Source organism: Peromyscus leucopus, chromosome 10 (genome assembly GCF_004664715.2).
Source record: "Peromyscus leucopus breed LL Stock chromosome 10, UCI_PerLeu_2.1, whole genome shotgun sequence".
Lineage (NCBI taxonomy): Eukaryota > Metazoa > Chordata > Mammalia > Rodentia > Cricetidae > Peromyscus > Peromyscus leucopus.
The window spans coordinates 85,769,706-85,780,341 of NC_051071.1; the positions used below are offsets into that span (position 1 = coordinate 85,769,706).

At 44.0% G+C, this 10,636-nt stretch overlaps 1 long non-coding RNA gene across 1 annotated transcript; it reads right to left on the bottom strand.

Moving 5' to 3' along the window:
- Positions 1–513: 513 nt before the first annotated feature.
- Positions 514–8,116, bottom strand: LOC119088697. Its single transcript, XR_005092393.1, has 3 exons — positions 7,964–8,116; positions 1,857–1,951; positions 514–888 (listed from the first exon to the last, which is right to left on the bottom strand). It is a non-coding gene; the product is annotated as an uncharacterized LOC119088697 (long non-coding RNA).
- Between the last annotated feature and the right edge of the window lie 2,520 nt (positions 8,117–10,636).

A 10,636-nucleotide genomic window follows, 5' to 3' on the forward strand; every position in this document is an offset into this window, starting at 1 on the left:
TGCATTGTTATTTGGGGAGACATTTCTAACTTTGGGAGACAGCAGAGCTAAATATAGTTGTCCAGAGTCATGTTAAACAAGAAATCTAACAATAAAAATTTGCATTCTTTTTTTTCCTCTAAACTTATTTACTTTTAAAAAGTTTATTATGGGGCTGGGGAGGTGGCTCAGCAGTTAAGAGCACTGGCTGCTCTTCCAGAGGTCCTGAGTTCAATTCCCAGCCACCACATGGTGACTCACAATCATCTATAATAGGACCTAATGCCCTCTTCTGGCATGCAGTTATACATGCAAGGAGAGCACTCATATAAAAAAAGGTTTATTATGTTTTATTCTTAAATTTAAGGCTATAAACCTAAACCCAACCAGAACCAAATATTTTGGTTAGTATATTTTATTATTATATTTGATCATTATATTGTACTTGAATAGTAGGGAAGCTTAAAGGAATATAAAATTAGATGATATATAAGCTGATGTTATTGAGTATATTCATGATCATTGGGTCAAATAAGTATTCAGAGATATAAAATGTAAATGTGAAAGAAGTACTGGTATTTCATGGATTTATATACCTAATATCTTTGGTCCTTGAAAAGGCTGTGTTATAGTCACACAGGTTCTCTAGGATATGTGGCAATTTCAAACTAAGCTCCCTGTGATGCAGGGATTCCAGCCAATTCTGACTGAAGGAAATTGAAAGCCTCCTCTTTAACCAACAGATAAAGAAAGGAAAGCGTCTTGAAGTCTCTCTGAGCAAGGACTACACTCCTCTCTGTATGGAAGATTGATCATCACCTTTCTGTTCTCTCAGATGATTGTGGAGTCATTCATCACGTCTGGCTCTTGCAATCTTTCTGCCTCCTCTTCTGTGTAGACTTGTAAGACCTGAGGGAGGGGTTTGATGAAAACATGCCATTTAGGACTGGGTGCTCCAAAGTCTCCCACTCTCTACACATTGTCCAGTTATGGGTCTCTGTGTTAATTCCCATCTACTACAAGAAGAAGCTTCTCTGACGTGGGCTGATTGAAGCACTGGTCTATGGTTATAGTGGTATGTCATTAGAGTCATTTTATTCTAGGTTTCTTTAGCAAAATAATAGTATTAGATTTTCCCCATGCCCATGCTCTATCTAGTCTTAGGTTCTTACACACTTTAGTAGTGTCAGGTGTGGGTTCCATGTTATGGAGTGGGCCTTAAATACAATCAAAAGGTAGTTGGTTACTGTTAATTCTAATGATGGGAAGAGAAAGACCACTGACCCAAATTATCATGACCAAATTAATTAAACCAGGCTTTTTTTTATTCATTCACATGGGATTTTTCTCCCTAAAGGCAGAGTTCAAGAGATCAGTATTAGACATGGGTGAGAGAAGTGTTTTTATAGTTCAAGAGTAGGGGGTTTCCAAACGGGGATTTGGCAGGCAAATAGGCTGGGTTACAGAGTCAGAACATAAGCATAACAAGTTGATCATAACAACCTGCTAAAACAAAGGCATGGTTGCAAGGTGGTCATAACAAGGTGATCATAACAAGGTGGTCAAAAGAACTTTTTAAATAAAGCCATGGTTGTCATTTCCTAGAACAGGCTGTACAGAACCATTTTTAGTTAAGGTTACAGGTGGGGCATAGCCCAATCCTTGAGAAACAGATTTCATCTACAGAATCTAATTTAATAAACAGGAATGAATCTAGTTTATTTTTATTATACGATGGCTGGCTTTCAAGCCTAAGATGGAGGCAGGCTAGTTTGTCAGTTACTTCCATAACACTTGTACCACTATTACCAGTGTATCTTACAGGCAGGTCACTGTGTAGGTTGTAGGGTCCACAGCTAGGTGACATCGATGATTACCTTTCTCTTCCAGGAGCATGCTGAGCACCACACAGAACCATGAATACTACCCAGTAGGTGTGAAGCTTCTAGTGAGGCACCAGTTTGACTTCTCCCTGTCAGAGGACATAAGTAAGTCTTGTCTTCAGCGATAGGGCCTTACCATCGAGTTGCGGACAGTAATCAATAGCCTTGGCAATAGTCTGGGTTGTTTGACCTCTTTGGCCAACAACTCAATTAGATGTAGCCCATTCCTGGCACTAGAGGTTTTCCTTTGATAGTGAGAAGTGTCAAGTTGGGATGATGTCTCCCCTATTATTTGGTCACTCTGCTTAGATTCCCATTTTTATATGTATATACATATGGAAGTTTCTACAGTCGTAGGTTTACATTTGGTTGTTCAAATGACCTTTTTTGTTAGTTTGTTCCTCCCCATATTCCCTCCTTTACCATTCTTTCCCATCCCCCTCTCTATTTAATCCTCCTATTATAGTTTCCTCTTTGTCTCTCCATGACAAGTTTTCTATTTCCCCTTCCCTGGGAGATCCTCCCCTTCACCCTAGTCCCTTACTAGGTACCTAATCTCTGTGGTTATTTGGATTATAGTACACATTGAAAGCTTAAAAGCTAACACCCACATATAAGAAAAAACATACAGTATTTCTTGAGGCAGGGGGGCTAGGTTATCTCAGGATGATTTTTTTTCTGTTTCTATCTACTTACCTGTGAATTTCATACTTTAATTTTTCTTAATAGCTGAATTAAGGCCTGCATAGGTTCGATAGAGTCAGGGTCCCAGCACTAAGAGGGTCCCACCTGGAACCAAGAAACTATCTACAATTGATACCCACAGGCCAAGGGGAAATCAGTTTTCTCCAGTGAAGTCTCACTGGTTGTCAACCAGGCTCTAGGGCAGGCCCCACGCCTAGGAGTAGCTTGCCAACATAAAATGAACTCAGTGGTATTTTTGTGGACTGTGTTTTGTTATTTTTTGTTTTGACTTTTTTTGTCTTATTGGTTTTTTGCTTATTTGTCTTGATTTTCATTTTTGTGGTGTGTGTGTGTGTGTGTGTGTGTGTGTGTGTGTGTGTGTGTGTGTTTTCTTGGTTTTGTTTGTTTTTAAGAGAGAGAAAGAACATAAAGTTGGCTGGATGCAGAGATGGGGAGGATCTGGGAGGAACTGGGGGAGGAGAAGACAGGATCAAAACATATTGCATGGATTTTTTTTTCAATTTCAAAAAGATTTTTGTGACTATCACTCTGGGGCCAGGGGGTCATAAGAGAGCAGGGATTGGAGGGAAAGTCATCAAGATTAGTGTATGAAAGAGGATAAGACACAAAAGAAGTCTGGAAACCCTGCGCTGCCCACAGGTAACAACAGAACATGGGTCAGAACAGCCAGCAATGTACAAGTAGGGCAGGAAGGCAGCTGCTGTGTAAATGACCTTAAGGGCCATGACCTGGGGTTCCTGCTTCTCAGTGTAGTTTAGCCTTTCCCTTTCAAGTGATTTCCCTTCATAAACAGTCTCTATTTCCATATCTGAGAGAAAGACTGGGAGATCACATCTCTTCTAAGGAAAAATATAAATATATTGGCAGGTAGGTTTCTGGTGGTAGGTATTCACAAGTCAGCTGCGCATGTTCTCGGTGTAAATATTAAAGTGCCACTAGCAATAGTTTTTTTATCACTGTGCACACTTTGCTTTCCATGAGAACAACTTGCTCTACAATTGCCTGCAAAAACATATTCACCACCTTTAGAGCAATCATATAATGGTAGAGTCAGCTGCTTTTCAAGGATAAATTCTCCTTGAAATACAGTTTCTTCAGGAAAATAGAATAAGAGGGAAAGATAAGTAAGTAATATGGATTTGAGGGTCTCAGGTCATTAGCTTAGATGCAAATCTGATGTCCATTAAGCAAATGTTGCATACTCTAAGTATCAAATGATAATTCATGTCAGAGTAGGGAGACTTCAGGCAGCCAGCCTACTTATATTTCACACTGCTCATTTTGGCTACATAAATACTGCCAAATAGATTACGAACCACCTTACAAAGTGTCCGTAGGAAAAGGTGAGAAAGGGTATAAAAATGGCATGGTTATTGCTGGACACAGTTAGTTGTTCAAGTGATTTTGCTCAAAGGAAATTCTTGAAATGATTTTGACCCTCACTAGACCAGTAAAATACAGGTCCATCTTTTCCCCTTCTTCCTCCACCACTGTTGCCTTCGTGCGGAACTGTTCCGTGGTTCTTGTCTGTGATTCTTGAGGAGTCATATTCCACCTGCTCTCTCTGAGTCCCCTCTGTCCACCCATAAATGTCTACTTCTGGCCTCAGCTAAGTTATGAATTTCAACAAGGAGTCAATATCTCACCTTTTATTTTTGCCGTTGTATAATACTCTCCAATCTCAGACGTTCAGCTGTAACCCCCGAGACAGTGACCTCTCACACTCTCCCTCTGCTTGCTTCCTCTCTGTTTTCAGGATGGCTGTCAGTTCCCCATGTACGCATAACTATGCATACAGCCATGGTTGCTTGCCTATGCTTCCCTTGAGCGATGGAATTTATGGCATGGTTGCCTGCATTTGTGTCTCCTAAGGGATGGAATTTCTTTCTTCACCCTCTTAAATCTAGGCTTACCCCCTGACTTGTTCTGGCCAATAGGAGGTAGCAGAGGCACCATTTAGTGAGTTTGTCCTAGTACCCTGTCATGGGTTTGAATAGGAATAGCCCCCCATAGACTCGTATATTTGAATGCTTGTCCCATAGGGAATGGCACTATTGGGAGGTGTGGCCTTAATGGAGCAGATGTGGCCTTGTTGGAAGAAGTGTGTCATGATGGGAGACCTATACTCAACCTATGCTCAGTGTGGCACACAGTTGCTTCTGCTGCCTGGAAATCAATATCTAGAACTCTTAGCTCCTTCTCCAGCACCATGTCTGCCTGCACGCTGCCATGTTTCCTGCCATCGTGATAATGGACTAAACTTCTGAAACTGTAAGCCAGCCCCAATGAAATGGCTTCCTTTATGAGAGTTGCCATGGTAATGGTGTCTCTTCACAGCAATAGAAACCCTAAGACAGACCCAAAATACTTCGTGTGGTTTTCTTCTTGATGCTTCTGAATCCTGCTATGAAGAACTGGCTTAAGCTAGTGTGTTTGACGATAAAAGACCGTGAATAAAAAGGTATAGTCATCCTAGACATACCAGTTGTGGCTGCCATAAAGCTTGACAACCCACCAGGTAACCACAGATGTAGGAGCAAAATCAACTGAAATTGGTTGAGACTCAGAAACCTACCTGATTGAGCCTGCCTTAAATGGCTGATACCCAAAATTGGGAGCTAAGTAAATGTTTTTGAGGGCTTAGAAATACTGATGTCCCAAACTAACAACCACTCTTTGAAGGGAGACCTCGGTTTCAACTATGAATTTTCAGTAAAAGAAAATAGCATTCCTAGGAGAAATGGCTGGTTCTGGAACTGCAGTAAGGAATATCCATGACAATCCTTGAGCCTCACAATCAGGAAACACATAAGCACAGGAAGAATGCACTGATGGGGTGGATATACTGAATGGAAGGGGAACCAAGGAAAAGAACCCAGACTGCAACTATGTAACACTGGGATGTGATCCCAAATAGGAAGGTAGGCGTGGATGTATACTGATGAACAAATAAGCCAGTGAGTAAGAGTGGAGAAGTCTTCCACGCAGAAGAATTACAACCAAATTATGCAGATTCCCCACCCCGTGTGGGACCCTGTAAACCTCTCGGCGCATATGTACATCAAGGGTTTCTTATCTGATGCTTCTCCAGATACAAACGTCATTGACACCCCCTCTAAAACATGCCATAAGACTCCATCCAGCAAGTATAGGCTACCAATAGACATGGACAGGTGCACAGCCTCTTGACCAAGACCACTCATATGTACTCTAGCACTACCATATCCCATCGTCTACATCAGCCACAGAGCTCCACACACTGAAGAAGAATCAAATTAACCAATAAAGCTGCATTTTCAAACTCAGACTAAAACTCAGAGTTCACGATTTGAACCCCATTTACCTTCTGTACTAGGTCCCATTTAATTCTCCTTGTGTTACACATCCCAGCAAATCTGGCCTGCTTTAACACGCCCTTTGCATAGATTATCTCTGTACAGTACTTCGCACGACTGGCCCCTCCTGCCACACATCTCAGAGGCTATCCTTGAGCAGCTAACCCAAAGTCACTATTCAGTCTCTCTGATTGGTCGTTATTTGACTTTCTTGCTGCAGTGACTATTACCGGTTGGTGACACCCATGTGTTAACCGAGCAGTGTTCCCCCATGAGGTCATTTGGGGACTGGACTCACGGCTTCTGTGCAATTCTTAGCCTGTGACTTCTCGATCCACACTAGGAGGCTGCATGTTAACTGAGGCCACATGGAGCTGCACATGAAGACAAGGGAGGCTGGAAAACGTAGTCTTTGGAAGCATCCCCCCACTGATGACTCTGCTCTGGAGAAGGGGAGCATAAATTCCAATACACTGTTAGCCTTCCATGCCTCAGTTAACCTCTAAACAACAATAACTGGGCGCAGCTGCCCATCTCCAACAGAACCGTTGTTAGAGTCACCAGAGAATAAACTGTCTGAATGCACGGTCGTTGCCCATTGCATCTGCACAGAATGTGATGTGCTTGGGAGTGCACTGCACCAGTCCCTGATGAGTTGCTTTGATCAAAATACTCCACAGAAACACCTTGTAGATTTATCTTAGCTCACGGTTTTGGAGAGATTTCGGTTCCTCGAGGCGAGGAAGACATGACAACGGGAGACGTGTCTGCAGCAACAGGCACACAAGCTATTTACTTCCCAGCCAACCAGTAAGCAGAGTGCAAGGTCCAGCCACCTAAAGGTTCAACATTCCCCCCTCAGACCAGCACCACCATCCAAGGAACAAGCCTTGAAAGCACAGGCCTGTGGGGGACATTGCAGATGATTCAAATCACAACAGCCCCACTCCGTAAGGCAAAATGCAGTTGGTTAAATTTCAAGAGTCCCTGTGATCTTCATAGTTTCAATACTGTTCAAAAGTTCAAAATTTCTTCCAAGGCTCAAAGCCAACTCTTCCCTGTGAGCCCATATGAAACAAAAGAGAGAGAGAGAGAGAGAGAGAGAGAGAGAGAGAGAGAGAGAGTTGTATACTGCCAAGACACACTGGCGCCGAGTAAACATCATTCCAAAAGGGGAGATGTGGCCAGACCAAAGCAATACTGAAACCTAGCAGGGCAGACATTAAATCCAGTAGCTCTGAGTCTGGTATTTGGGGCACACAGTATCATCTCTAGCTTCCCACCTCCATCCAGGGCACACAGTAATATCGGCAAAGCTCTGAAAAGCATAGATAGCCCTCCCATACCGCCTCACCATGTGCACATGGCCTTTCTTTTGGCCAGTCACATTTAGTGCCCGCAGTCACATTTAGCTGCTCCACATCCCTGTCATCTCCTGAGATACCCATTGCTACTTCAGCTTTGCAGATTCATAGACCAGCCTCCCAGCAGTTCTTGTCAGGAAGCTGATCTTGCTGTCCACTGTGTAGCCTCGCTGGCTTTTCTCTAAAGCTTTGGTTCAAGCCTCCATAGCGCTGTAATTCTTTCATTCCACAAACCTGGAAAACAAACACCACAACTATCATGCCAGCTTCCACTGCAAGCTCAAGACATTGTCAGGCTCATCTGGACTTGTGTGGCATAACCTGGGAAAGCACCTGGTTAGTCAGAGCGATTTGAGAAGGATACCCCTGAGACTCACTTTTTAAATGAAAGGTTGTCAGCAGGGTTTGTTTGCCTGGGAGCTTCACTGGGTGGGGTACAGTCCTCAAGGAATGTTCTTTATTATTACAGCGAAAGCTGTACAGTTCTCTTTTAAACCACATGCATCTTCTCAACAATGACCTGCTTTGTCTGTGTTCAACATGCCCTCTTCCTGACCACTCTGCTTGTTTTTCACCTTTCTATCCACGTCTTGCTCCTGATTGCCACTGTAAATCTGTTTAAGAAGCCATCAATAACCACAGCAGAGTCTAGATGCTGTACTCAGTATTTCCCCCACCAAATAAATTAATATGTTACCTTTATGTTCATCCTCACTCAAATTTTCAGGGCGTGGGTAGAATTTAGACAAAGAATTGTCAGAATGCAGTACAAATGTTCCCTAGTCGGATCCCCAACAGAGTCTTGTCCCATCTGGATCCTCAGGAGCATCCATCCATGCTTCTGTCTGGGTTCTAAGTCCCAGCAGAATTCTCCTTTGTGTTCTGTCTATAACATTCCAGAGCTTCGCTACCCCACACCTCAAAACTCTTCCAAATTTCTCCCCACACACTCGTTCCAACGGCCTGAGAACACCGTGGTCAGGTTTCTCACAGCCATGATGTCACTTGCCTGACTTTCTGTATTGGTCAGTTTTGCAGAGTTATGACTAAAATCTTGGGCAGAAAGAATTCACAAGAGGGAAGATGTGTTTCAGAGTGGTGAGTCAGTCATTATTGCATAGTGGAACGTATGTCCACGAAAATGGAAGCATGAGGTAGAAACTGTTCACATCCTAGCCAATCAGGAAGCAGAGAGCAGCCAGGGCTAGGACTGGTCTACTAACCTTCAAAAGCATGTCCTTAATAACCTACTGCTCCCAGAAAAATCCCTGGACACAGCACCCCAACACAGCACCACCCGCCAGGGAACATGCATAAGCCTGTAGGGGACATCCCATACTCAAGCTTTAGCACACAGGAGTACAAATGCACAGCCCATAGATCACCTGCTTGATGCAAACCCTCGAGTTAATCCCACTGCCCTTAGAACGCCATGCAAACTCTTCACCACAGTCCAAAGCGTCCTGAAGGTTCCACTGCCTATGGATGAACCCACTGATCTCCCTCTGTCCTCTTCCTGTCTCTGCTCTGGCCATACTCAGTCCCCAGGACCTTCCCTCAGCACCACATTTCCACCATCGAGCCCCCATGTGTTAGGCTGGATTTCCCCCCGACACATCAGAGCTGATTTACTCTCCAGATTTTAGTCCCCAGTGTCTCTTTTAGCCTGGGGGAATCTTCGCTGAACAGACTTCTGACATCCCCTGCCTAATCCATCAGTTTCTCCATTGTGTCACAGAAGCCATGTCCCTCTGTAGAAAGCTATGCAGTGGTCCTCCTGTTTGCTATGACTCTGGTTTGCATGTGGGTTTCATGAGCACAAGAGTCTCCTCAGGCTTGTTAGCGCCATCGTCCCCTTTCCTCTATGCAGCGCCCCCAGCACACAGTTAGCACACGATGAATACTTTAGTGAACAAAAGAGTAGACCAAGAGGGGTCCAAAATGTGTACTTTGGATGGATGTTCTCATCATTACTGTGGAAGAAAACTGTGTGAAACCCTGACCTTCTGGCAGCTCACCAATACCATCTATGTAAAGAGAGGGAAGGACTCAGTCATTGCATACTGCCACACCACGCCCCTCCCCGGCCCAACACTGGATTTCAGATAACCAAAGGAAGCAGGTTGGTCATCGATGAGTTTCAAAAATAACTTGCCATCGCGTTTTCCATGATGAACAGACTACAAAGGAAACGTGATGGAGATGGTTAGTGGCAGGGACCGGTGGGGCAGGGAGGGGTGAGCGGTCACACGTGACAACAGTCTGAAACCAACAAGTTCTTGTGACAACCATCGTCATCCTTTGGACAGGCTTGAGTTAACCTTCTGTGAAAAGCGAGGAATCAGAGTCTGTTTTTATTGGAGGGATAGAGAGAAAGATGTAAATGCAGGGTCTGGCAGTGGAGAAGAGGCAAGGAAGGAGACTGATAAACAGGCACAAAACCATTCTTGACAGCCAAAAAAGGTGCTGTATATTAGCCGCTATGGTGTGAAATGGCCCAGCAGAGATCCGCGCAGCATCTGCCCTCCTCATTTCTTGTGTGTCTACATATTCATGCCCAGCTTTGGAATTCTCGGGAGGCACTTGAGTATATAGGAAGATGAGTTCCAAGGAGCGACAGCCTCCTGCTTTGCAGGAGGGGCAAACAAAAAAACAAAACACCCTGCCTCCCTGATTCCGCCTCAGGCTCAAGCGTTTGGGGTCCTTTATGAATCAATGAAGACATTCGGTACGTGCCAAAAGGAAAAAGAAAAGGAAGATGAAGCAGTAAATGTGATGAACGTGCCTGGCCTGTGTTAGGACCACATGCTGGAGAAAATGGTGATGGTCCTGGACTTAGACGGGATTGGTTTGCATCCTGGCTCGCCCTCCTACAAGCTGTAGGGGGGCGGGGGGTGGGGGTGGGGGGGTGGGGGGGGTCACTCACCCACCTGAGCTTCAGTGTCTGCATCTGAGAAACGAGCAGCTGCCCGGTGCTTCGAGTGGGAACTAACATTTGTATAATACTGAACATGGAATAAACAGTAAATACGTGTTTATCATTCAGCACAACTCAAGCATCCATTGACCTCTTCTTTTACTTACTGAAGTAAATTTTACAAAGATCTCAGATTTAGGACGTTTGATGCCAAGGCTGACGTACATAGAGAATTTTAGATTTGATCTCAGAATGCCTTATGTTCTCCAGATATATTGTTGGAAAGGGCAAGTTTCCAGGTCAAAATGAATGAGAAGAAGAAATGAAGAAATCTTCATGCTTACAAAGACATACACACACACACACACACACACACACACACACACACACACACGCACGCACGCACACAGGATCATATAAACCCTATCTATTGGTTACAGTTGTTGTCACTGT